We start from the raw sequence: 25682 nt of genomic DNA, 5'->3' as shown, positions 1-25682 counted from the left end.
AACATATAAATAAATTATTGTTCCCAAACTTTGTACCTTCAAAACTCTCTTTGCAGTCATCCTCTATAGTTATATACATATATTGACTATACGGAAGAGGGCAGGACTTAACATTGACAAAGATACTAGATCTCAAATATTCTACAGGAGGACTATGGCATAGACAACTTAAAGTAGGCAGCTGATGAGCAGGTATGTAAACTCTTGTCTGTCCTTTGAAAGGAATTCAACCTGGTAAAATGTGCTTATTCTTGGTGATTTGTTAGAAGTTCATAGGGAACCTAAATTTATCCTAAATATCTAAACTGAAGTCGTGCTTCATAGAGTCTAAAAACAAGGAGTAGAAGATAGAAAATACAATTAGACAATTGAACAGGTAACACAAAGAACAGATGTTTTTCAGGTGGATGAAACATGGAATAATACATTGAATTGGAGAGTTATCTGTTGTATTAAAGGTGACAGCCTAACACGCTATGTTAGAATATCATTATTTCATAAGGCCATAAAATAATCTTTTCAGATTGAATAGCATTTCCACTAAAGCACACAAATGTTGTCATTGACATAAATTGTGTTTTAATCAGCAATGGGAGATGTGTAAACTACATTTAAATACCATAGCAATTACTGGCATTTTCTATGTAATCCTTAGATAGCATTTTTAGATTGTCCAAAAATGCAGAGAAGGGTTGATAAGCAGGTTCACATTTGACTTGCATGGTAATGTTTCATAATAATTAGTAACTTTGTCTAATTATTATGAAACATAGTGGTTCTCTGTATATTGATTTCCATTGAGTCACTTTGTGTCTTACAACATTGAAAGTTGTTTAAACAAATAACTTTTCTGAAAACATGGAAAATGTTTTCAGAAGAGTTAAAACATGAGAACATACCAGAGACATTTTTATTTTATTTTATGCATCCTTGTTGAGAGAGGATTTATATCAAAGTATGCCAAACATGTGAACACTATGTCAAGCCTGATGAAAAGTGATTAGTGACTTTATCTTTTGGTATTGCTGAAAACCAAAGTTTAACAAAGTTTTAAATATGAATGTGAATATATATAGTGTAAATATATGATTTACACTAGCATTAGCATTCACTACTGAACAACATGACTTCTTTTCTAGATATTGCTTTATGTTTTGGTAACTTCATTTGCTATTCATATGGAATATGACATCCCTATGTGAATGCTCTCATGAAAATTTGGAACTGAAAATGAATTCCAAAAGGGAAAGTAAGCACTGTATGAATTCATGAGTGTTCAACTAGCCCAGTCAATCTCACAAAAAGAAGCTCTGTGTGGCTTAATAATTTTGGCAGTTCACAACATAGACTTGTTTCTTCTCCAGTTTGAAGTTCACTGCCCATAATGGATCACATTCTGACAAATCTTTTAATCAGAATTTTACAGGGAGGAAAGTGATTCAATAAAGACTAATAATGTGCACTTGATACCATTTCTGAAAATTCTAATTGATCTTGTGAGAAGATAGATGGCCAATATTTTTTTAATATATTGTGGGCAATATATTTTCAATATATTTTGGGCAATGAGGAGATATTTTTTCATTATAAACTGATGAAAATTGGCAAAAAAATCTGTTCCTAGAAAGGTACGTATATTAGACAGCTTTCTGTTCACTGTGTCAAAATGCCTGAGAAAAACAAAGAAAGAAAGATTCAATTCGATTCCAATTAAAATCCTAGTGTCATTACTTATAGAAATAGAAAAAGCAATTATGAAATTTATTTGGAAATTATGACATATATACACAATGGAATATTACTCAGCATTAAAAGAGAATAACATTATGGCATTTGCAGGTAAATTGATGGAGTTGGAGAATATCATGCTAAGCAAAATAAACCAATCTCAAAAAACCAAAGGCTGAATAGTCTCCCTCTAATAAGTAGATGCTGATCCACAATGGGAGGACATGGGAAAAATGGAGGAACTTTGATTGGGCAAAGAGGGAAGAATATGGATAATACCTGGGGGTAGGAAATGAGATGGACATCCTTACCCTAGGAACATGTATGACTTCACATATGGTGTGATGCAACATCATGTACAAAAGAGACATGAAAAATTGTGCTGCAATTATATACAATGAATCAAAATGAATTCTGTTGTCATATATACATAATTAAAATTAATTAATTAATTAATAGAAAGATTCATTTTGGCTTACAGTTTCAGAGGTATCATGAGTGTTCAACTAGCCCATGGTCACATGGCACCATTATTTCTGGGATTGTGGTAAAGCTGAACATGATCATAGAGAGGTGTGGCAGAGGTGCTCACCTCCTGGAACCCAGAAAATGGGGATGAGGGGGGTAAAAATATACTTCTTGAAGTTATCCCCACCAGTCACCTCCTTCTACTGACTAGGATCCACCACTCAAATTTCCACAACCTCCCAATAGCACCACTAGCTGGGGACATGAACCTATCTATGGGTGGTGCTCCTGACCCAAACTGTAACATCATATTAAACTTGATGTTGGTGCAAAAAAGGTTTTGTAATGCATTATAACATATTTTAGGAGAATTTAGAATATTAAAAGGCTGTCCATGAGGAGGAAATTTTGTTTCACTAAAAGTTAAGACAACTAGTCTCATCAATGTTTTAGGTTCCTTTTTAAACTTCCAAAGAATGAGAAGTTACAATGTGACTGCCCTTCAGCAAAACACTTGATAATTTCTCCTGTATTTCTGAGTATTGCAGTTAAAATGAGTCCTATCAGCTGTATCCCTTTTTGTTATAAACCATTTGACAGCCACACAGCATAAAACTAGGATCACATTAGTATCTTTATAAAGCTTCTTTGCTGATATTCTAAAATGTGTGGATTGCTGTGCCCCCATGCAAAGCTTCCAATTTCAAACTTTGGCATTCTTTAATTTCAGTATGTACTTGCAGGTCTGAAATATTAATGGCCTTGACAATATTCTTGGAAATTCCCATAGTTATCTTGTAAACTATGTTACTAATTGAAGACGCTAGAAAAGTGATTGAAAATCCAAACATAAATAAAGCAGACAATCTATCTCCAGGTGGTGAGAGCACATGTTCAAGGCTGGTTCATAATTCTATTTTATATTGCAAACTCATTCGTGTCAAGTAACAACTAAATGCAATAGAGTAAAGATTCACTATTCTTATAGTCAGTCTCAGAAACAAAATATATATTTTACTGGAAACAAAGCACATTTTTCTGTATTTTCCTGTCAAAAAGCATACAGATATATTTTTCATTTGGAAAAGTATTCTAATGATCTGACATCTATAGGAATATAGTTGAGTTTCTTATAGCAATAAATAAGTGCTACAGATTCTTCTAAGTAGCTCAGTTTAGTGTTCCAGTGCCAGGTGAGATCTATATTGCTCACAAAATCAAAATGAATAACCACAGAAATCATTATTTCTTGGACCTAAAACACAAAGGCAACATTATAGAGGATATTCTCAAGGTTCTGAAAAAACAAGTTGTGTAATGCCTCAGGAAAATAAAATAGGGAAGCAAATACTGGATTCCATTTTTGAGAGTAGCTGCTGCCTTATAATCAATAGAGAAAATAAAATATGTTGTCACCTTGCTGCAGTTCCACATAGAAATATACCAACTGCACACACAAAGATTTTAAACAAAATTGCCTCTGCAGAAGCTTGGAGGGTATTTCAGAGTTATGAGGGTTCTGCTCCATTGTTTTGTTTTGATTTTTTTTATTGTTTTAGGAAGACAAACTACTCTCTCCAGTTATTTTTCTTACACACACTTGAAGGTCTTCACATCCCTATAGATTTTGTACTCTCTCCCTGATGTTCACTTTTACTCAGTGAAAACTCAGTAAATAACCATTTGATGAGATTTCTAAAAATAAGGCCAGGAAACATTCATAAGGTCAAATACTAAGTAGTAGTCAATTATAGGCATAAACAAATAAAGGACCCGATGTTGCAAAACCTGATGTGGAGACCTGGTAGAACACCTATATGTATAGAATTGTCTGTTGAGCTAATAAAGGAAGGAATAAGCATGATGCTGACGATGGCATTCTTGGCTACATCACTACATGACATTATGATAAGATCACATTGCTATATAGGAAGCCAGAGAGAGGGAAAGAGGGACAAGCTTGCTCTTTGCATAAAAACTTGTTCTCATAAGAATTAATTCAGACACCCAGGAGAACTACCTTAATCCCTTAAAAGGGCAGTACCCTAATGACCTCTCACTTGGCCCACATAAGGAAGGTAAAGTTTCTAATACCTTCCAGTATAGCCACACTGAAGACCTAGCTTCCAACACAGGAACCCTTGGGAGACAAAACACATCCATCCTTAGCAATACCCAAGCAATGAAATATCAGGCTCTAGAATTCTTAGACAATTAAAGAAAATTTAGCCTTGCTGTTTATCTTAACTCAGTACTTAATTATGAAATGTACACCTAAAATATTTAGAATAGTGAATAAAAATTACTAGTAACAATAGACAAATTATCTCAAGCACTCAACAGGTGTATGTTAGTTTTTTTATAGACAGTACATGATTCAGCAAATAAATTTATTTGAACCAAATAAAAATATAAAGTAAACTCACAGGATAAATTATATATATGGATTAGTCAGTTTTGTTTCTATAACAAGATATCTGAGATGATAATTTTTTTAAAAAAAGTAAAGGCTTATTTTGATTCACAGAGGTTTTAGTCAGTTTTCAGTTGGACACATTGTTTTGAGAATCAGGCAAGGCAGAGCATCACAGTGCTGATCATAGAGCTAGAGAGATAAGAAAGGGAGGGTTCAGAGACCCAATAACCATTCCAGGGCAAGCCCCCAATGACCTAACTTTTTCCCACTAAGCTATGCCTCTTAAATGTACTACCACCTCCAAAAATTACAATAGGTTGGGGCCACACATCAGCATTTAGACATTTGGGGGACATTCTAGGTCCAAACCATAGCAACATATTAATAACATCCTATGAATTCAATTGATAATATACACACTGAATTTATTTATGCCTCTTTTTCACCAAATACTGGATTTTGGCCTTATGTTAGATGAAATATCCAAAGTACCAATAGATTAAATATCTTTTAAAACACTTACAGAACACTATATGTTAGACATTAGGCCAAGTTACTTTGCTTTCAACTTAATCTTTGCAAGCAATAATAGCATGTACCCCCACTTTTTTTTAAATGAGGAAACAGTTTTTATAAGTTGAAGAGACATGAGTAAATGCACCTAATGGCTGGTAGAGTGGAGATTCATACTTGAGTCATCAGAAAACAAATCTAATTTTCTCCACACTTGTCATTTTCTCTATTCACTAAATTCCACTTGAACTACTAATATGGAACTTACCAGCTGTTTCAGTTCTCTACTTGTTGGAGCACAGGCTTCTTCTAAGGCCTAATGAAATAGCAGATCAAGCCTTTTAAAAATAGAAAGTCTTAGAGAAGTTATAAAAGAAAATAAAATAAAAGCAAAATCAGACCCATAGCCTAGACTAAGCCTATTGTTCTCCAAAAGCCCAAGTACAAGGATACCCTTATTCTACAGGTGACACAGAAATTCTTACCATAATAATCCAGAGAATATATATGACATTTTTATCTTATGTTGACCATTCTAGTAGGAAAAGTTTGAAAAAGCATATTTAAAATTTATAGGTGTTCCAGATCTAAAAGTAATAAAGACATTTATGAAATATAAAACGAAGGATAAAATCCTGACTCACATGGCATAGATTATACTGGGATTGAATGGTAATAGAAAAATAAAGAGAAAACTGAGGGAGTAGAGGAATGAAGTTGTAGAATGAGGGGAAAAGAATAATTATTAGGAAAAAATATTTATAACACTATATGCTTAATTCAAAACTGATTTGACATAACTCCATAAATTCTTTGATTTCTAATTTTTAAATTTTACATAAACTTTGTAAATATACATTGAAAACCCTTTATTGCAACAAACCCTAAATATTTTTAAATAATTTGGCCTAAACTAAAATAATGTATTTGGAATTATTTATGAATATAGAATAGATGGAAGTGATTCTAATAATATAGAATTATTAATTAATAATAAATTCTGTAAGTAATCTTAGTTTATGCAGAAACAAAAATTTCTGAAGTATTTACTCCTTTTCTCTTATTCAAAATCATTAGACTCTTGAATAGTCTAATTAAGTGAATTTATTAAACTCAATAATTTTAGAATTTTAATTAATAATCACATTCTGAATTTTATTAAGCATTGTAAATCAGTTAAAATATATGTGAGTTATACTGAATGACTTGAAAATATTTAAGGAAAATCTTGGCTAAGAAAATAATAAAATGAAGATAATCTATTCTTGTATAGAAATTGAAAGAGTTCATTTCTGTCTAGGTGACATAATTTGATAATTATTGTTAATAATAGGTGATGTTATTCAGAGGTTATTTCATGGCATACATATTAGATTTTTAACTCAACAGGTGGGACATAATGCAAACGACAAGTATGAGACAAGGCTGCATTCTTAACTATATAGTTTCAGAAATAACATATAAGATGCCAGTATTTCCTGAGAATTAATGATCAGCTGGAAGAGCCTGTGGTCTTAGGGCCATTAACTTCATGTGGTCATTAATCCTGTTGGAAATATCTTATAGCAAGGATATTTGTAACAATTACTTTTCCTCCCTTAATACAATTTTTGGTTAGTGCCTCTTTTAATCCTTTCATTTTTGAGGATGCTCTTTTCTTACACACTGACAATGAAATGTTATCAATCACTTTATGATAAGCATTTTAAGCAGATTCGGATTATGTTATTTCATTTGTTTTGTATATTTTGGCATTGTTCTCATTCTTATAACATCACAGTGGTAAAGGCATACATTGTATTGTAATTAATCAAATGGTTCAAAATAATATGAAGCTAAAGCACCTATTTGAATGGCTTGCTGAACAGTATGCATTGGTCAGTGATGAAATGTATCAAGTTCAAGTTACAGAATGCAGAATATTTATCTTCAGGGTTGTTTACTAGAGATTAAATTTCTAAGGAGTTGCCACTGCTTTGAAGATTTATGTTCCTGCTTTCAAGACACAAGTTAAAGTAATGGTAAAGTTATAAAACCTAGCATTTTTCAGTAATGTGTGTTTTTCCACCAAGTATATATGTATGCCTATGTATGTGTATATACACATGTGTATATATGTGTGTGTATGTGTCTTTATATATGTTATTTTCTAACAGAAAGCAGTGTCTTAATTCCCTGTTATTTATTGCCATACTGCCCATGAAATTATTAGTGTTCTACTACCAGTTGAATTTTTATGACAGAGGACAATATTAAATTAATTTAGTTCCCCTAAAAGAATTTAAGAATATTAGCACTTCTTTAAGAAAGAGGTCCTATCAAAATAATATTTTAAACTTAACATGCACATGTATTATAATATTAATCATCACATTAGAAATACATGTCAAGAAAGTATAAAATTGGTTATAATACTTTCATTAGAATGCAGAATAACTGTTATTGGCAAATTTTATTATTATAAAAATGTAGTGAAAATTAACCTCCATCTTTGGAATGTTATTGAAACCATTAGGAAATGTAATAGGTAAATTCATGGCAGAGACAAGATGCAACAAGCAACTAAGAAGATTTTGCCAAATTAAGGCAGAATGAGACCCACACTGCCTAAAATGAACGTGACATTGTAAGAAACCAATGTCACATCTTATTGACAATAAAAGTGCCAAAAGCATGCATATTAGATTAGAGCTAACCTAATTGGAGGATGTGGGATGTTTAAAGTACAGTAATAGAAGTAGGCGCTAATCTCTGTCATGATACGCCATGTCACCACTCCTTGAAATTCCATTGGGCAATATTAATTCAAGCAGAGGTCTGAGCAACTAATAAATGAGGCAAATTGAGTCAATTACTAATTTCATGCTTTTATGATTTGGGGTTTAGCTAGATAATATGTGCAATTTAATACACTACTCTCTAGAGATCTTGACTATTGGCAAAGAACAAGCATTTACAGACCTATTTGTAGTGTTCATTTTGTCTGAGTTTCACACTGCCATGTGGTAGATGAAGGGAAGTCTGAGGCCGCATGTTATTTTGTTTCTTCAAGCTTCATGTGTGACTTCTCTTTGATTGAAATCTTCATCAGGGTTTATAGCTCAATTCCTTGCCTTCTAGCAATATTTACTTGGCCCTATTTCTCTTTAGGGAACAGTAATCACAAAAGATAAGGCAAAATCTATGTGTTAATATATTTGACTGGGATACTGCCAGGGGTTTTATGACATTGAGTATTCATGCATTTTTAAAAATTAACCTGATCTTCTACTTTCTTAAAAATCTAGTAATATTTTATGTTAAAACCAGTAATTCTAAATTCCTCTCTTTCATACCTCCCCTCCCCTCAAAATGATGAAACACCAGTTCTCATAGATTCTTTGTGTCATCACTGATTACCAAGTTAATTTGTGCATAAGTAGGTATCCCCATGGGAATAGTTTAAATTAAAGTTCTCCAAACAGTGCATTTTATTTCATTTACAAGAATGTTTTGCATGACATATACATAATTAATTAAAAGTGTACTTATTAATATTTTAAAACTAACCATGCCACATAAAAATGCATCCTGAAAAACAAAGCAATATTAAAATAATCTAAAAATTTATTCATCACGTGAACTTTTATTTTGGTAAATTAGACATTTCTTACTTTTAAAATGCATCTATGTAAGCTATACTTCACTTGGCTCAAAGGTTTGGAGTTTGTCAAATTAAAAGACAAAGTATAATTCTATGCAACCTATTTACTAATGTGGTTGTTACAACAGTTTTCACTTTATTTCTCCTTGGAAAAATAAGATTCTTTTAAGTCATTATACTTATTTATATCAATTCTAAGGTAGACCTATAAGCCTATTTTTCTTAGTGTCACCAAGAACCAAATAAAAGCATACTTTAAATCACATCTTTCTAGCCTTGCTTCACCTGATTCAGAAGAGATCAGTAGGGGGAATAGATGGTTGCCAAAAATTCTCTTTGGCCAAAGTTCCCACCACAAAAGTGAAGTAGTAAATTAAAAATAAAGCCAATTGTGTGAATAAGTCAGGCTAAAAAGCATTTTCCAGGGAACTCTATCAATAATTTACCTAAGCTGTATTGCAGGAGTGTGGGCTTTCATCAAGGTAAAAAATGCAGAAGAAAATATTTTCATTTTCTTTCTCTTCCTCCCTCTGGCCTTCCCTTCTCCCTCCATTCTTCCTCCCTCTCCTGCCATTTTCTCTCTGTGATAAGTTTTGTCCTTTTCCACTTTGCTCTGCTGGTGTGGGCCTGACTTCCCAGCCCACAGTTATTCCCGGTGGAGTAGTTGCCTCTGTCCCAGTGGAACTGAGACTTGCAGGACTCTGGTTCTTTGCTCTGACAATAAAACCCCAAACAACTTGCTTTCTCAAGGGCAGTGCATGTCCTAGGAGGTAAAGAAGAAAAGAGACGTTAGCCAAACCCAGCCTCCGTACATTTCAGTAGATTCAGTGTAGAAAGGAAGTGGTTTCCAAGACTTGCCTGGTGCTGCACATTTCCAGGCCCCCTCTAAAGAGAAACTCCAAATGCCCCCTCTGTGCTGTCAGAGAATGAATGTATGTAGCATAAAATATTATGTCATAATTCATAGTCTGAAAAAGACATGTGAGTCCTGTCTCTACACATTTATTATTTCACTAAAGTCCTTTTTAATATGATAATTAAATGCTTGCTGAATAACAACACTATCTCATTCGTACTGTCAATGACCAACTAAAGGGTTTCTAGTTTAATTATAGAGGAAAATGTAATTTAATATGAAACTGCTAAAGCATTAGGAACTTAGTGGCATAGAAAGAATAACAATAGATAGTATTTATTGAGTACTTAGCATAAACTTTTCCTTTTTGAAGAATTTTATATGAAATACTATGGTATCCATTTTGTAAATTAGGAAATGGAGGCACAGAAAACTTACATTAACTATTTATTGAAATAAACTTGACAAAGAATAGCTTTTGACTCTATATAAGCTGATTCTACTCTTAATTACTCTATTATGGTCTGGTTTGTATAAATAATATATAACACAATAAGACTAAAAAATATAATTTCTCTTTTCACTTATAGTCTTAGGTATTTGGGGAATGATTTTAACATTTGAGATGAAATGTGTGTTATCATGTAATATATATATATATATATATATGTTTTGATATATATAATATATATATGCATCCACATATATATATAATATATATATATGCATCCACATATTCACATATATATATATATATGAGTATGCATTTAGTACAATAGCAATGACACAAAACTGTAGAGAGAAATCTGGTAGGATATTTGTGAAAAAATGTTTCAATGAGTTGAAATTCTGGATGAAATCAATTTTTTTTCATAGTTGATGCAATGCACATGCACATACATGTATGTGTGTGTGTGTGGTCCACAGGCACATAGGTGTACAGGTATGTGTGGACAAGGCTCATTTGCATTTCTTTTACATCTACCAGACTCAGTATTCATCTTTGTTCCTTCTGAATCCTATTATTTGCATTAAACCTGTGGATTCCATTTAATGAATGGTTTAAATTTGTGCATTTTATCTCCTGAGATGTAGTAGATCTCGAGATGTTAATACTGCTATTTTCCTTTCCATCTCCATTAACTTTGTTTATAAAGGTTGTTGAATATTATTTTGCCTCAACTGTCCTTTCTCTTCCATTACTTATGTAAAAAGTGAAATATAAAATTCAAACACAGAATTTCAGGGTACCAACTCTGTTGAGTTCACTGTGATTTACTTTCTTCTTCATTTCTCTTAAGATGTCTATCCTGAAAGCCACATCCAGTCTTTCTTCAACTTGGTGGTAGTTTTCCTGCCTACGTGTTCCCAGTCAGAAGATATGGACACAGGGAGAGACATGCTACATATGAAAAGTCACTAATAATAGAAATATAAAACTTTTAAAATAGCACAAATTTATGGAATGCTTAATTTTTTAAATGACTACCTGTACCAATATTATTAAACAAACAAATAGGGTATTCAACATATAACTCATTGCAGCCATATTTCAAACCATTGTGAATATGCTGTATTGCAGCCTTCTAAATTATGTAAGTAATTAATCTAAATGCAGTATCATCCTACAGCATGCACTGTTTTCTAGTTTTCACTGTCTGTGTGCAGTTGAAGTCATCAATACAAATTATAATGAAATGTTGCTCATATTTTTATAACTACTGTCAGCTTGTATCTCTAGTTTGTTCAAGGAAGCTGTATAAATCATGGTTTTACAATGTGATTTTGTTTTGTTTTCATGAGATACACTGAGTTTTGAGGGCTTGGAGAAGATAATAAATAAATTAGCATCCAAGGAAAAGAAAAAACATTCATTACCATAGAAAATATACCAAATGTCTTCTTTGATATAATGAGAGCAACTATGAACAGAGCAAGGAGGAAGAGCAGGAAGAAACGACTAACATTAAACAGAGTCATGAGATGGGAGGGAAAGGAAGAGTAAAGGGAAATTGCATGGAAATGAAGGGAGACCCTCATTGCTATACAAAATTATATATAAGAGGTTGTGAGGGGAATGGGAAAATAAACAAGGAGAGTAATGAATTACAGTAGATGGGGTAGAGAGAGAAGATGGGAGGGGAGGGGAGGGGGGATAGTAGGGGATAGGAAAAGTAGCAGAATACAACAATTACTAATTGGGCATTATGTAAAATTGTGGATGTGTAACCGACGTCATTCTGCAACCTGCATTTGGGGTAAAATTGGGAGTTCATAACCCACTTCAATCTAATGTATGAAATATGATATGTCAAGAGCTTTGTAATGTTGTGAACAACCAATAAAAAAATAAAAAATTTAAAAAAAATATATAGACAAAGCCCTAATGTTAGATGAACATACTAGGCTTTTGGTCTTTTATTATGCACAGTGTGAATATCTTGCCATTTATTGATTTGCAATAAGAAATCAAGTGAATAGAATGTGAACAGGAATAGAAAGGCTTCAAATATCAGAGCATATAGAGCAGGACTGAGTTCAAAAATCCCTGAATTTATGTTGAAAGATTCCAGTTAGGGTATTGGCCCCAGTATAAAGGACATATATGGTGAAATGTAGGGTTATAATCAGATATTTTCTCTGCAATGGAAAACTCCAAATGTAAAGGGGATTGTCCTTTAAAATTTCCATGACCACACAGAACTTCCAGGTCTTTGTGGCTGATGCTCATTTTGTTATGAGTGTGAAATTTATGCCACTTAAAACATAGACCTTATTAAGAAAAGTCAATCTCTTTCACAGTGCAGGAGAAACACATGGTTAGATCTACCCTCCCCCACATACCTATTGATTTTGGAAGAAACAGGATAGAGAAAGCAAGGGAGCATTAGTCTTTTCGTTCTGAGGATTACTATCCTCAAGTATCCAAGTATATGTGTATATGTAAATTTAGTTTCAGTTTAAAAAACAAACAAAAACAAACATAACAAAACAGAAAACACATTATGAGCATATTTAAAGCTCTGTTTTTCTAAATGACAGTTATACATCACCATGGCTGAGAAACATCATGGATGAACACTTGCACAGTGGTAAAAATAGCAGTGAGAGTTATTCGACATCACACATTCTGGGATCTCGATCCATAATTTCATTAGGGGAAAAAAATAAGACTATATGCTTGGACCAATTTTACATGATTTTTATGAAAGAAATTTATATGAAATCTTGGTATAACATATTTTTTTCCAAAAATAAGAAGAATCTTTTTTTCCTTTGTATGTGAGACCTGATGTCCCTTTTACTGAATAAAAATCTCTCTTCCCCTTCTAGGAATAGCATCTCAGTCACAAAAGATATTCCTCAGTTTTTAAAGCAATATTTTCTACTATGATCATCTAAAATTTAAGAAGTGAATTTTGGGGGTATAGAAAAATAAGTTTCGAGAAAAATAAAAGCATTTTTTAAAAAAATTTCAAAGCTTCTGATTTATTGATCAATGTATGTTCTACCAACCTTCCAACAAGAGCTACTAGTATCATTGCAATGGGATTTATTACTTTAAAAAGTAAAATTAATGACTTGGAGCTCTTAGCAACTCTGTCTTTAAAAATGAAACAATAATGAATTTGTGAAATTTAAAGGTAGCTTAGAGGAAATGATGCCCTAAGCTGCATACAAATTATTCAAAATAAAACTTTATTTGTTCTAGATCACTATCAAATTCACATTATCTATTTTTTTAAAATATTACTTTGCTATGATGCTTGAAATTCTTCTAATTAAAGTTTAGTTAATGACCTTTTAAAAAAAAACAAATGCATCTATCTCTTTCAATCTTGTTAAAAAGCTTTTAATCATTCACACCTCAATGTGAATTGGTTTCATGAGCATGTATTCATAGTAATTGCTCTGTTTAAACATGAAGGGGAACCCACACTTTGATGGATATTGCTCCCTTGGTTTCTTTGGCCCCTAAAATGGCAGATAATGTTTTAAAATCTGCTAAATGAGCTCATAAGGAAATTATATATATATATATATATTTGTTTGTTTCAAATGTTGTCATTGGACAACTGGGTACAAGGAAAGTTGTGTGTACTCATCAACTATCAAAACTTGAAATTCATTTTGTTCCATTAGCTACATTAAAGATCAAATAACAATTTGTGTGCTGGCATATGATCCTAATTATTTCCAATGTTATATCTATAGAGAATAAATTTGGGGTTTTCAAATATAAATTTTAAAACTTTCTGCATGCATTGGGTACATTGGAACTGCTGTTACTGGCTACCCTTTACTTTTCCAATTATAAATGATTGACTAAGAGGATTACAATAAGCAAACAGGATAATAATTATGTTACAATAAGATACTTTATTATAATTTCCCCAGAAATTTGTGTGAATCAAAATAGTTCATAAAAATATCTTTAATTTTTTTTTAGTAAATTTTTATTGAAGTCATACTGTATGCCAGATAGCAGGCAAAGAGCCTATGGGCAGAGGGCTTAAAAATATCCAATGCCTGTTCCTAGGGAGATCCCCACATTTTAAAATAATATCCTGATATTTCCTGTACAGATTTTATTAATATCTTATCCTCACTCTCCCTTTTACAACAGAAATGTGTCTTAATTTCCTGAATTATATCAACAAGTAAATGAATTATTACAGGGAGCATCATAACTCAAACATACCAAGTTGGCAAAGCTGTATGTCAATCACTGAGTTCCATTTGTTGTTGTTGTTTTCTTCTTATTCTTCCTCTTTTCTTCTTTCTTCTTCCTTCTTCTTCCATTTTCCTTCTCCTCTTCCTTCATCTTTAATCGTTTTTAGCAAATCTTCCTCAGATGGTAATACTGGTAAATTTTTATTTATTTATTTAAGATTAGAAATAATTTTTGCATAAGGCTGAAATTTACACTAGATATAAGTGAGAAAATTTAAAAGTAAAAATAATAGTGCATTTATCACAATATTTAGCCACAGTCTGAGTGTTCTATGTTTTTGAAAATAGTCTCTTTCAAAATGATTTATAATAAACCATTTTTAATTCATACTGGTCTTCCATTGATATGGAGTAAAAAAAAATGTTTTGATTGGATATTGAACCCAGGGCCACTTTGCCACTGTGTAATATCCCCTTCCTCTTTTATTTTTTCATTTTGAGACAGGATCTCACTAAGTTGCTGAGGATTTTGCTAAATTGTTTAGGCTGCCCTTGAACTTGTGATTCTCCTGCTACAGCCTCCAAAGCACCAGGGATTACAGGCATGCACCACCACAAATATTGAATACATTTTACCAGGTATTTTCACATTGAACTATAGTAAATTATGAAAGAGAGTTTAACACAGTAAAGTAGTCCTTCCTTCTTTGAATCTCCTAGGCACACAAAACTATTCTTTGTTATTTCTTGGTCTGATGTTATTGTTTAAATAAAGTATTATTGATGGTTTCTAGTGTAATTATTAACTGGTATGCAATAAAATACATACCCACCATGTGTCTGTTTCTGCAGTACAGTTATGGTTATTTTTTAAAGGCAATAAAATAAGTAAAACTTGCATAAAGATTCAGTTTTATGTATAAGGTATTTTATTTTATATGCATTTCTCTGTTCTGTCTATTCTGAGATAAATTTGGTATTTTGAAATACCATACATACCTGCTATGTATAGCTTGTTTACAGAACAGTTTTGGGGAGTAACTGTAATTTTAATAGGAATATTAAATAATTGGAATTAGAACGATCATTTCAAAGTAAGCATGAGAAACCCTATTATAAATTTTATATATATATATATTCCTCCATTTAAATATAGATAACTTAAAAATGTGTAAAGAAATATATTAAAGTACCTGAAACATTTCATCTTATAGTAGAAGTGATACTCTTATACCTCATATTGAATTTTTATTTATACCATTTATTACACATTTGCTGTTAAATATGCCATTGCTTACCAATAAATTTAATATGTGCCATCTGTCATGGGGTCTGATATTCTTCAATATGTTTATCAAGGACTATTATCACTAACACTGAGCCTGATCATTCGAGATGATCCTAAATCAAAAGGGTTTCCTCGTATAGCACAGAGAGAGTTCAAAAATGGTCTTCAAGATTTCCCAGCACCATTTGTTGAAGAAACTATCTTTTTTTTCTAGTGTACGTTTAGGACACCTTTGTCTAGCATCAGACAACTGTATTTATGTGGGTTTGTCTCTGTCTCTTCTGTTTCATTTGTCTTCATGACTGTCTTGGTGTCAACACCATGCTGTTTTTGTTAGTAGAGCTCTGTAGTATAATATAAGGTCTTCTATTGTTATGCCTCCTGCTTCATTTTTCTCACTCAGCATTGCTTTGGCAATTCTGGGCTCTTGTTTCTCCAAGTGAATTTCATGATTGCTTTTTCTATTTCTATAAATAACATCATTGAAATTTTAATAGTAATTGCATTAAATTTTGGTAATATGGCCATTTTGACAATATTCTAAATATCTAAGAACATGGAAAGTCTTTCTATCATCTAGGGTCTTCTTCAATTTCTTTCTGAAATATTCTGTAGTTTTCATTGTAGAGGACTTTCACCTCTTTTGTTAGATTGATTCCTGAGTATTTTTATGTTTTGAGGCTATTGTGAAAGGGATAGTTTTCTTAATTTCTCTTTCAGCTGATTCATGATTAGTGTATAAAAATGCAATTGATTTATGTGTGGTAATTTTATATCCTGCTACTTTAGTGAACTTGTTTATGAGTTCTAGAAGTTTTCTGATAGAGTGTTTTTGGGTCTTCTAAATAGAGGATCATGTCGAAGGCAAATAGCGATAACTTGAGCTCTTCTTTTCCTATTACTATACTTCTGATTTTTTATTTTGCCTAATTGCTCTGGTTGGAGTTTCAGGGACTACATTGGATAGAAGAGGTGAAAGAGGGCATCCCTGTCTTGTTCCAAATTTTAGAACGAATGTTTTCAATTTTTCTCTATTTAGAATGATGTTGGCCTTGCATTTAACATATATAGCTTTTCCATATGTAGCAGAATGAAATTTAACCCCTTTATCTCACCCTGCACAAAACTCAACTCAAAGTGGTAGAAGGACTTAGGCATTAGGCCAGACATGCTGAGTTACTAGAAGAAAATGTAGGCCCAACACTCCATTATGTCAGCTTAGGAAATGACTTCCTCAACAAGACTTCTAGAGTGCAGAAAGTTAAAAGCAAGAATCAATAAATGGGGTAATATCAAACTAAAATGGTCTTCACAGCTAAGGAAACTATCAAGAATGTGAAGAAAAAGCCTACAGAATGGGAGAAAAACTTTGCTACCTGCACCTTGGATACAGCGTTAATCTCCATATATAAAGAACTCAAAAAACAAATAAACCAATCAATAAATGGAAAAAGGAACTGAACATGCACTTTACAGAAGAAGAAATACAAAGGTCAACAAATAAATGAAAACAACGTTCAACATCTCTAGCAATTAGAGAAATACAAGTTACACTGATTTCATCTCACTCCAGTCAGAATGGTAATTATCAAGAATATCAGTAACATTAAATGTTGGCAAGAATTTGGGGAAAAAAGGTATGATCATAAATTGCTGGAGGGACTGCAAATTGATGCAACCACTCTGAAAAGCAGTATGGAGATTCCTTAGAAAACTTGGAATGGAACCACCATTTGACTCAGTTATCCCACTTAAAATCAGCATCCTACACAGCCACATTTATGTTTATGGCAGTTCAATTCACAACAGCTAAACTATGGAATCAACCTAGGTGCTCTTTAACAGATGAATTGATAAATAAAAAATGTGGTATATAAACACAATTGAATGATAGAATGATTTTGTGACTTTTCTGGTAAATGACTGCATCTGGATACTATCATGCTAAGTGAAATAAGCCAATCCCAAAAAACTAATGATCAAATGTTCTTTCTGATATGCAGATGCTAACACACAACAACAAGGGGTAGGGGAGAATGGGAGTTCAGTGGATTAGACAAAGTGGAATGAAGAAAAGGGAAGGGGATAGGAACACAAACAACATTAGAATGAATCTGACATAACTTTCCTATGTTCACATATGAATATACCACCCATGAAATTCCACAACATGTACTACTACAAGAATGGGATCCTAACTAGAATAAGATATACTCCATGTAGTATAATATGTCAAAATATACTCTATCATCATATAGCCAAAAAAACACATTTTTAAAAGTAAAAATAAAAGATCTTCAAAATAAGAGGAATATTTCCATGAAATGATGTTCTGATAATAGGACAAATGAAAAGAGTGTGAAAAGATAATAGCACAAAATTCCAAGAGTGTGAAAAGTTAAAGATCGTTACCTAATCAAGAATAAGATAAGAGAGCCAGGTATGGTGTCACTTGACAATAATCCCAGTGGCTTGGGAAGCTGAGGCAGGAGGATCACAGGAGGACTGCAAGTTTAAAGCCAGCCTCAGCAACTTAGTGAGGCTCTAAGCAACTTAGTGGCTTATCCTGTCTCAAAATAAAAAGTAAAAATGGCTGGAGATGTAGCTCTGTGGTTAAGTACCCCTGGGTTCAAGGAAGAAAGGAAGGGAGGGAGGGAGGGAGGAAAACAGGAGGGAAGGAAGGGAAGAATAACAAGAGAAAACAGGCAGTATGAGTTAGCTTTTGCTAATCTTTTTGCTCCAGGCAATGTATCATCTGCAGTTTTATCACTTAATTTCTGCTGCTGCGTAAGTATTGACAATAAAACTTTAGTAGCTTAAAACAATCAGCATTTACTTCTGCTCATGATTCTGTGGATCAACAATTTGGGTGAAGTTCTGATCTAGGCTTCACTTTTTCATATCAGCATGGAAAAGACATAAAATGGCCTGAGCAGGAGTTTCTCTGAGCACTCCATGCTTTCTCGGTATCCAGGAGCCCAGCCAGCCCTCATTCACGTTTTGCTGCAGGGTCCCAAGAAGAAGCACCAAAGAACACAAAGCTATTTTATTCCTGGACTACAATCAAGTTCAATATCACGTCTACCACATTCTATCAGCCAAAGCAAAACACAAGACCAGCTAAGAATCTAGGAGTAGAGAGATTCCATCTGTTTATGGGAGATTTTACAAAGATCTGTGGTTGATTTTACAATTAACTAGTATAGCCTATATATTAGGAAATGCTGAGCATTTCTTATTTTAGGATAAAACTATCAATAACTTGCATTCATTTATGAACACATACAATAAAAATGAGGACATGACAGGTCATGGAGTTGAGAAAAACATCCAAAAGAAATGAAAAACTTGACTAGATTGTATAAAACCTTAACCAAAAAAGGACAGGAGGAGAGACAGAAATTGAGGATATTTTCAAGAAATCTAGACTGATAAAGACAAATGCCCTAGTCTCAGATAATATTAGCAATATTTGACATACAAAAAGTAATTTATAGTGTTTCATGAAACATCAACATAGATTTTTTTTCCTCACTTGAAAAAAATAGCAAACATATAATTCTCACCATAATCATTAAGACAAATAATATCACTCATAATTTATAGGTATGGAAATTGAGGTTCATATCGAACTGTGGATAGCAGTTACTTTAAATATAATGGTGTTTTCTTTTGGAAAAAAAGAAGTTATGTTGGTAATTGAGTACAAAAAGCTTTCACATCTTGATATTCTCAAATGAATGCACAACTAGCCTATGACTAATTTTCACACCTAGAGTAGTTTGGTGATTAATGCAGGCGATGTGTTGGCAATTTCTCTGGAAGGGGTTGAATTAAGTGCACTGTCTCACATGCACTACAGAAAGATTTGCCAAGTATGTTGAGGGAGTAAACCTGATCATAGGAAACACTTTACTTGCTTCATAAAAATGTTTAATGGGTCTTAATAACTGCATTTATTTATTGAAGCAGATGCAGCAATGTTTCAACTTATAAGTATTTAATTAACTCAGCTCAAATTAATATTTACATTCAAAATGCAAGAACTTGCATTAAAGTTCACACTGGCCTTCTCCCCAAACAGTCCCAACCCTCAAGGTTTTCTATAATTTAGTTAGGCTTCTCCAGTGATGATATTACCTCTAAAGGATGTTTTCAACCATCTATTTATGGAGAAGAGAAGCTCTTGGTTTTTTTTTTTGTTTTGTTTTGTTTTGTTAAAATGTTTTAATTGATTTTTTAAAAATAAGTGACATTGGGATGCATTACAATTTTTACTATACATATACAGCACAATTTTTCATATCTTTGGTTGTATATAAAGTATGTTGACACCAATTCATGTCTTCATACATGTGCTTTGGATAATGATATCAGTCCATCACATTCCACCATCCTTGCTAACCCCTGTCCCCTCCTTTTTTTTCTTAACTGCAAAATGAGTACAAAGTGCCTGTTTATTTGTTGTGGAACTTACTCCCGTTTCTTTATTCAGTCTTGGAATTAGATAGCACTGTTGTCTACAGCCTGGTTGGTTCTGAATCTAACGAACCATAAATAAGTGAATGCACTCAAGGTTATCATAAACAAAGGCAGAAACCGGTTGTCTTAGAGATAACTAGGGGTACCCATAACACCCTTTATCCAGGATACAGTTTCTTTTAACTTAAAGTATAAAATGTCCAACATGACCACTGTTATTTACACTTAAAAAACAAAAAAGAGAGAATATGTCTTTACAACTCAGCAAGAGTCAAATGCTTTTGTCGTGTGACTCCTTGTTAAAATAACATTACTCAGTTTAGAAATGTCAATCTTGTTTTATCCCCTGGAGAAACTATATTCTAGTTAATGGTATTCACTCTAGCAATAATTACAGGAATTCCAGCTCTTGACTAAATACAGAAAAGACTCACATTTTAGCAAGAAATGTGTGACAAGACTGATAACATGCATGAGGATCCCTTGGGATTTATATAAAATGTACTTTTAAAGAGTTGTGTGCTTTGTGCCTGCATTAAACTCCTAACTGCAGGCCTTATTTCAGAGGCCTGATCTTTAGCCCTATGAGTTCATACTCTCCCTTTCAGTACTGAATCATCTACACCTCTGAGTTCTCCATTCCATGTATTCTTCCAGTGAATTGGTAAGGGTAAAGATGGGGATACATTTTCCTTACTTTGGTATCCTCCAGGGCAACTAGCGCATTTCATGACACATAGGTGTTTAAGCTGGTAAATTTTTGCTGTCACTCTCAATATTTCCAGACTTGTTTTATTCTTCCTTTATATTACACTTCTACCTGAGACCAGATGATGTCTTCAATGTCCAGTGAGAAAAGGAAAAGAGATCAATCCTCTGTTCTAACCAAAAATAGTACACATGATCTTTAAAAATCCCTCCCAGTAAGACCACAGAGGAAATTATTTCACACAGGAACTATTGTCAGATGCAAATGGACTGCACAAACCTGAGTGATTCTTTAGGGTTTGCACTGGACATGATTCAAACTCATGCCTGGTAGGTCACTAAAAGTCCTTGGGTCCTATGATGACATCATTACCACAGCATATTAAGCAGCCAGGATGTGTACATGTGTACATCCTACAATGTGTACATCCTACCTCCAGAGTGCCCCTTTGACCCTCTCTCTCAGTCTGGACAGCTCTCCCTCTGATACTTTGCTTTTGCAAGGTCTTGAGTCTCACATTAAGTTCTCATGTTAACCTAAACATTTGTTGGCCATTACAGAGTGCTCATTCTTTCAAAATTTATGTTTTCAAATAACCATTATTTATAGGTAGCTGGTATCTTTAGTTACTCTTATTTCCCCATGCACATCTACTTCAAATGTTATAAACTTTCTTGATGGAAGTCATCACAAAAAGTTCTGAAGACAGGACTTTCTAATATAAGCCGATAATTGATAAACATTTTTAGTGATAATTCTTATCTATTGAGGAAGGTTATTTTGAATGTAAGAAAGTAGTATAAAGGGAAAATGCATATACAAAATGATATTAAAATGAAATAATAAAATATCTTTCATTCTTAAAATGTATTTTAGTTTAAAACTTTTCAAACATTATTCACTTATAAAATACATTGGTAAAATCTGAATGAAATGCTGTAGATGCAGGGGTAATTTCCAACACTTGCCATGATGTGCTATGAGTTTTAGTCTATTCAATGTGATATCAGGTATTTCAGAGCCAAGACAAGGTTTGAAGAGTTTACCCATTTGACATTGTGCGCCTGTTAAATTTCTATTAATGAGCACTGACTCTGAAACAGTGAACGCTGGTTTCACATAAGAACAAAGAAGCAACAGTGCAGCCCTGCTTCTATTTCCCCTTAAAATTATGCTCCATAAATGAAATTGGATACCATACTTTGAGCAAAAGTAGGGCAAGAACAGAGCTATTACTTTAAAACAGACTCATTCTCAAGCAGAAATCCAAATTGGAATGTCGGCTATTGCCAGTAGTAACAGAGTTTTGGCTACAAAACAATCAGTTTACGGACTTATTAACAGTTCATAAAATGTATGGCATTCCTCTGGTTCTTGTCACTGGCGAACATATGCTCTGAATTTACAACAGACTGAAGCTCCATTCCATAAATATTAAAAATAGTTGTGAGCATCACAATGGAAACTCAAACCGCAGTGGAAATCTGATGCATATTCAAAGAACATCAGATCTTTTAAGATGGAACCAGTGATGGCCAACACTGCAAGTCTGTGCACTAAGGGTTTGAGGAGGGATTTTTGAATTAGGATTTTTGAGGTCTAAATGGTGAAAATTGTCCCTTCTCCATTTCATAAGGACATCACTAACACCATTCTCTATCAAATCTATGATTCTAGAACAAAATTCTCAGCAGATTAGTGGTACCAAGATTCTTCATTGTGGGAAAGATGATCCTCTTAACATCAAACCAAAACAGTAATGTCATTTATGAACATCTTTCTATTCCACAATGAGCTAACAATCTGAGAACTATAAAGTGACTCCTTTCATTTTCCTTCAAAAATACTGCACTTAATGTATTTTGTTGCATATATATGTGACATATGTGACTCACTCTGCTTGGAATGTGAGCTCATCAAGGTTAGAGGCCCTGTCTTCTTTGTATACCCTCTCTACCTACCTACTCAACTGATTTCCACAAGACATTTAGCACAATGTATATCTCAAATCTGAACATCAGTCACTATTATTTAAATGAATCAAAAGTTTTATAAATCTATTATTGGAAAGCATGTGATAAATATACTTAAAGAAATGTGTAAAACTCCTGTGATATTAATTATCATGCATAAAATTATCTTTTAAAATGAATTTTACTTTTCAACCATGTTAATAGTTCAGCTAAGTAGCTTAGTGTTCAAATTAAACATCTTAGTGTTCATATTAATTTATTTTCCTTAAATTATCTCTTTCAAGTCCTTAAGAATGATCCTTTTATCCCATATTCTAGAACTCATGACAAATTAATTTTAAATTTATTAATGTGATTAGTGTTTACATTAATTTATACATCAAATTAAGTCTTTTCCTGTTTTATCAAAATACATCTTTTCTCAAAATCTAAATCTTAAGGACTCTACTCTGGCTATATTTGAATATACAAATTATACTGATAATGCATTATTTTATATTAAAATATCATAGTTAGTCATCATCTATTTTATAATCACATGTTATTTGAAATTCTAAAAATGATGCTTTGTTAAAGTAGCTTAAATGTATTCAAAGTCCAATAAATCTTAGGATGATAACATAATTATGCTTCTACTTATATATTAAAAAGAAACATCTTTATTTGCTAAGACCTAATGTGCAAATATAATAATTAACTTAATCTTTGAAGTTTGTAGTCTTGTCTAAATACTGGCAAAAGATTTCAGCTGGATTTTGGCTTCAATGATATCTTTTTGTTTCAGTCTCTAAATCCAACCCATAGGTAATTATTTATTTAGTTGTGGTTTTGTTACAGTTTAATGTTTTTCTTTTTGATCTGGCATACCCATGAAAATTAGAAGAATTAAAATAATTTTTACTTTATACATGTTTGGAAAATATCTACACAAACATTCATCTATGATCACAAGATCAAAGCATTCTGATGACTGACCATACACCCAGGAACACATTATTATTAAGGTAGATAAACAAACCGTCCCACAAGAATCTTCTAGTGTGGATCCGATGGGGAAGTAAAAGGAGAAAGCAAGCTATCTTTTTAATATATAAACTTTACTGTTCTCTACTTTTTATCTCCATAGTGAGTGTCTAGTAATTATTTTTCTATATACATCTGTGAATATGGTAGATGCTTAGATAAGGGTCCTTCATTCTGCAGCACCTTTACAACTACTCCACTTTCTTGGAAACAATATCCTCTATGAAATATGAATCTGACCATCACTTTAGAAGTTCTCAAAGCATGCTGTCCCTTGATCATTACTGTCCCTCCAGCTAGAGAAAATATGGGAATGAGAGACCTTCAGGCCAGGGAGAAATCCAGAATAGAAAGTAAGACCTTTCTTCCAGGAAAACACCTAAGTTATGTCATTTAGCTCACAGTCCTTCGAGAACAAATGAGAGAGCACTTGCTAGTTAGCTGAAGCATATGGAATATGTAGAAAATGTTTAGCAAAAGGATGATTATCAGGCTTTTGTTCACAGCTTTTTGTTCTAGACCCAGTCATAGTGACTGCAGGGTGGGTGTGGTGAAAACAGATTCTTTAATAAGATCCAGTGAGTCTTTATGAGAAAAGCTGCAAAATCCATCTTTTCTTTCTCTGCCTAGAATTCTTCAAATTGACAGTTCCCTTAGCCCCTCATTATAAACTAGGCAGCTCCAGAATATATAACCAAACTTGGAAACATATTTTAACTTATAAATTATGTTTACTTCTTTAATAATTTGAAGTCACTTTAAAAAAAACAGAGAAAGATTTAAATTCTAAAATTCTAATGTGTCAACGATAATTATAAACTTTGAAAATGTCCATCAATAACGACTACTTTGTTGTCATATGAAACTTTCTTAAAAACCTCAGGATTAATAACTAAAGACACTAATTAAATCTGCATAGTTCTTTCTGTTGGTTTCTTGAACATAGGAACTAAATTTGTGGTTTGTAATTCTGCCAATGGTATAAAAAGAGAGAGCTAGAAAGATGTAAAGAAAATTCATAGGCAACAATGGTTTAAGCTTTGAGTTCTTTGTTCCTTGCTGGCAACCAGTTGAATAGTAGTTTAGGACTGAAAGTGGAAAGAGAGGCTGTAATTGAAGTTACACCTACTCCCACATTTTACTCCCTCTGAAAATGGGAACCCTGTTAGGTCAATCACTTGCCTGCAGCTATACAACATCCATAGTATTTCAAACCTATCCAGGAAAGCAATCAAAACCAAATGTCTAAATTCAGTTGAAAGCTGCTTATCATCAAACTTCTCATTCATGCTTTGGGGACCAGAGTGATTATTGAGAAATCTGCTGCAGAGTCAGAGGAAAACCCCATTTATAGACATTTTGCTTCCAGTAAAAAGTCTTGTGCTGATATTTGTTCCCTCAAATACTTTGCAGATGATAATCTAAAGTAATATTATGCTGATGACATAGTCTCTTCTTTTTATAAAGTAAGACTATGTCTTGGCCACTTTCCTAGGCTTTTCCTTATGCAGTTTCCATCTTGCACATTTCAGATCCATGATCCATGGAGACAGCATGTCTTTTGCAGACGTTTTTCCCTTTGTCCACACTTCCTGTGCTGCTGTCCAGATTTTTTTTTTCAAACTTATCTCCAAATGCCAATACTACTGGAAAAGTCTTCTTAACTCCGAAACTGGTTGTCCTTTTCCTCAGTGTTTCTGGAACTGCATTTTAATTATCTGATAACTATTTTTTTTTTCTAGAAGTGCTCTCAGGGTTCTTTGAGGAAGGGCAGGGCTCAGATATTCATTACATATGTATTGATGATGTCCTGAATAATTTCTGGAGTCAGCTCAACTGTTCCTATTGCTGCAACAATAGTGTATTATTTGTTTGCCATATAGTTCCTTTCAACATATATTAAGCAAAA

At 33.0% G+C, this 25682-nt stretch overlaps 1 protein-coding gene and 1 long non-coding RNA gene across 19 annotated transcripts in view; one reads left to right on the top strand and one right to left on the bottom strand.

Annotated features, from left to right (window-relative positions):
• The window catches only part of LOC144375897 (uncharacterized), a 72379-nt gene extending 62593 nt beyond the window's left edge, over positions 1–9786 (bottom strand). Inside the window, exons 1-2 of the long non-coding RNA XR_013435748.1 lie at positions 8087–9786; positions 5394–5441 (exon numbers count right to left, since the gene is read on the bottom strand). This is a non-coding gene — a long non-coding RNA (uncharacterized LOC144375897). The remainder of the gene's footprint in view (positions 1–5393; positions 5442–8086) is intronic.
• The window catches only part of Robo2 (roundabout guidance receptor 2), a 1537051-nt gene that overhangs the window by 932144 nt on the left and 579225 nt on the right, over positions 1–25682 (top strand). The window lies entirely within an intron of this gene.

The sequence above is a fragment of the Ictidomys tridecemlineatus genome, chromosome 3 (genome assembly GCF_052094955.1).
Source record: "Ictidomys tridecemlineatus isolate mIctTri1 chromosome 3, mIctTri1.hap1, whole genome shotgun sequence".
Classification (NCBI taxonomy): domain Eukaryota; kingdom Metazoa; phylum Chordata; class Mammalia; order Rodentia; family Sciuridae; genus Ictidomys; species Ictidomys tridecemlineatus.
This window is presented reverse-complemented; position numbering and strand designations above follow the sequence as displayed.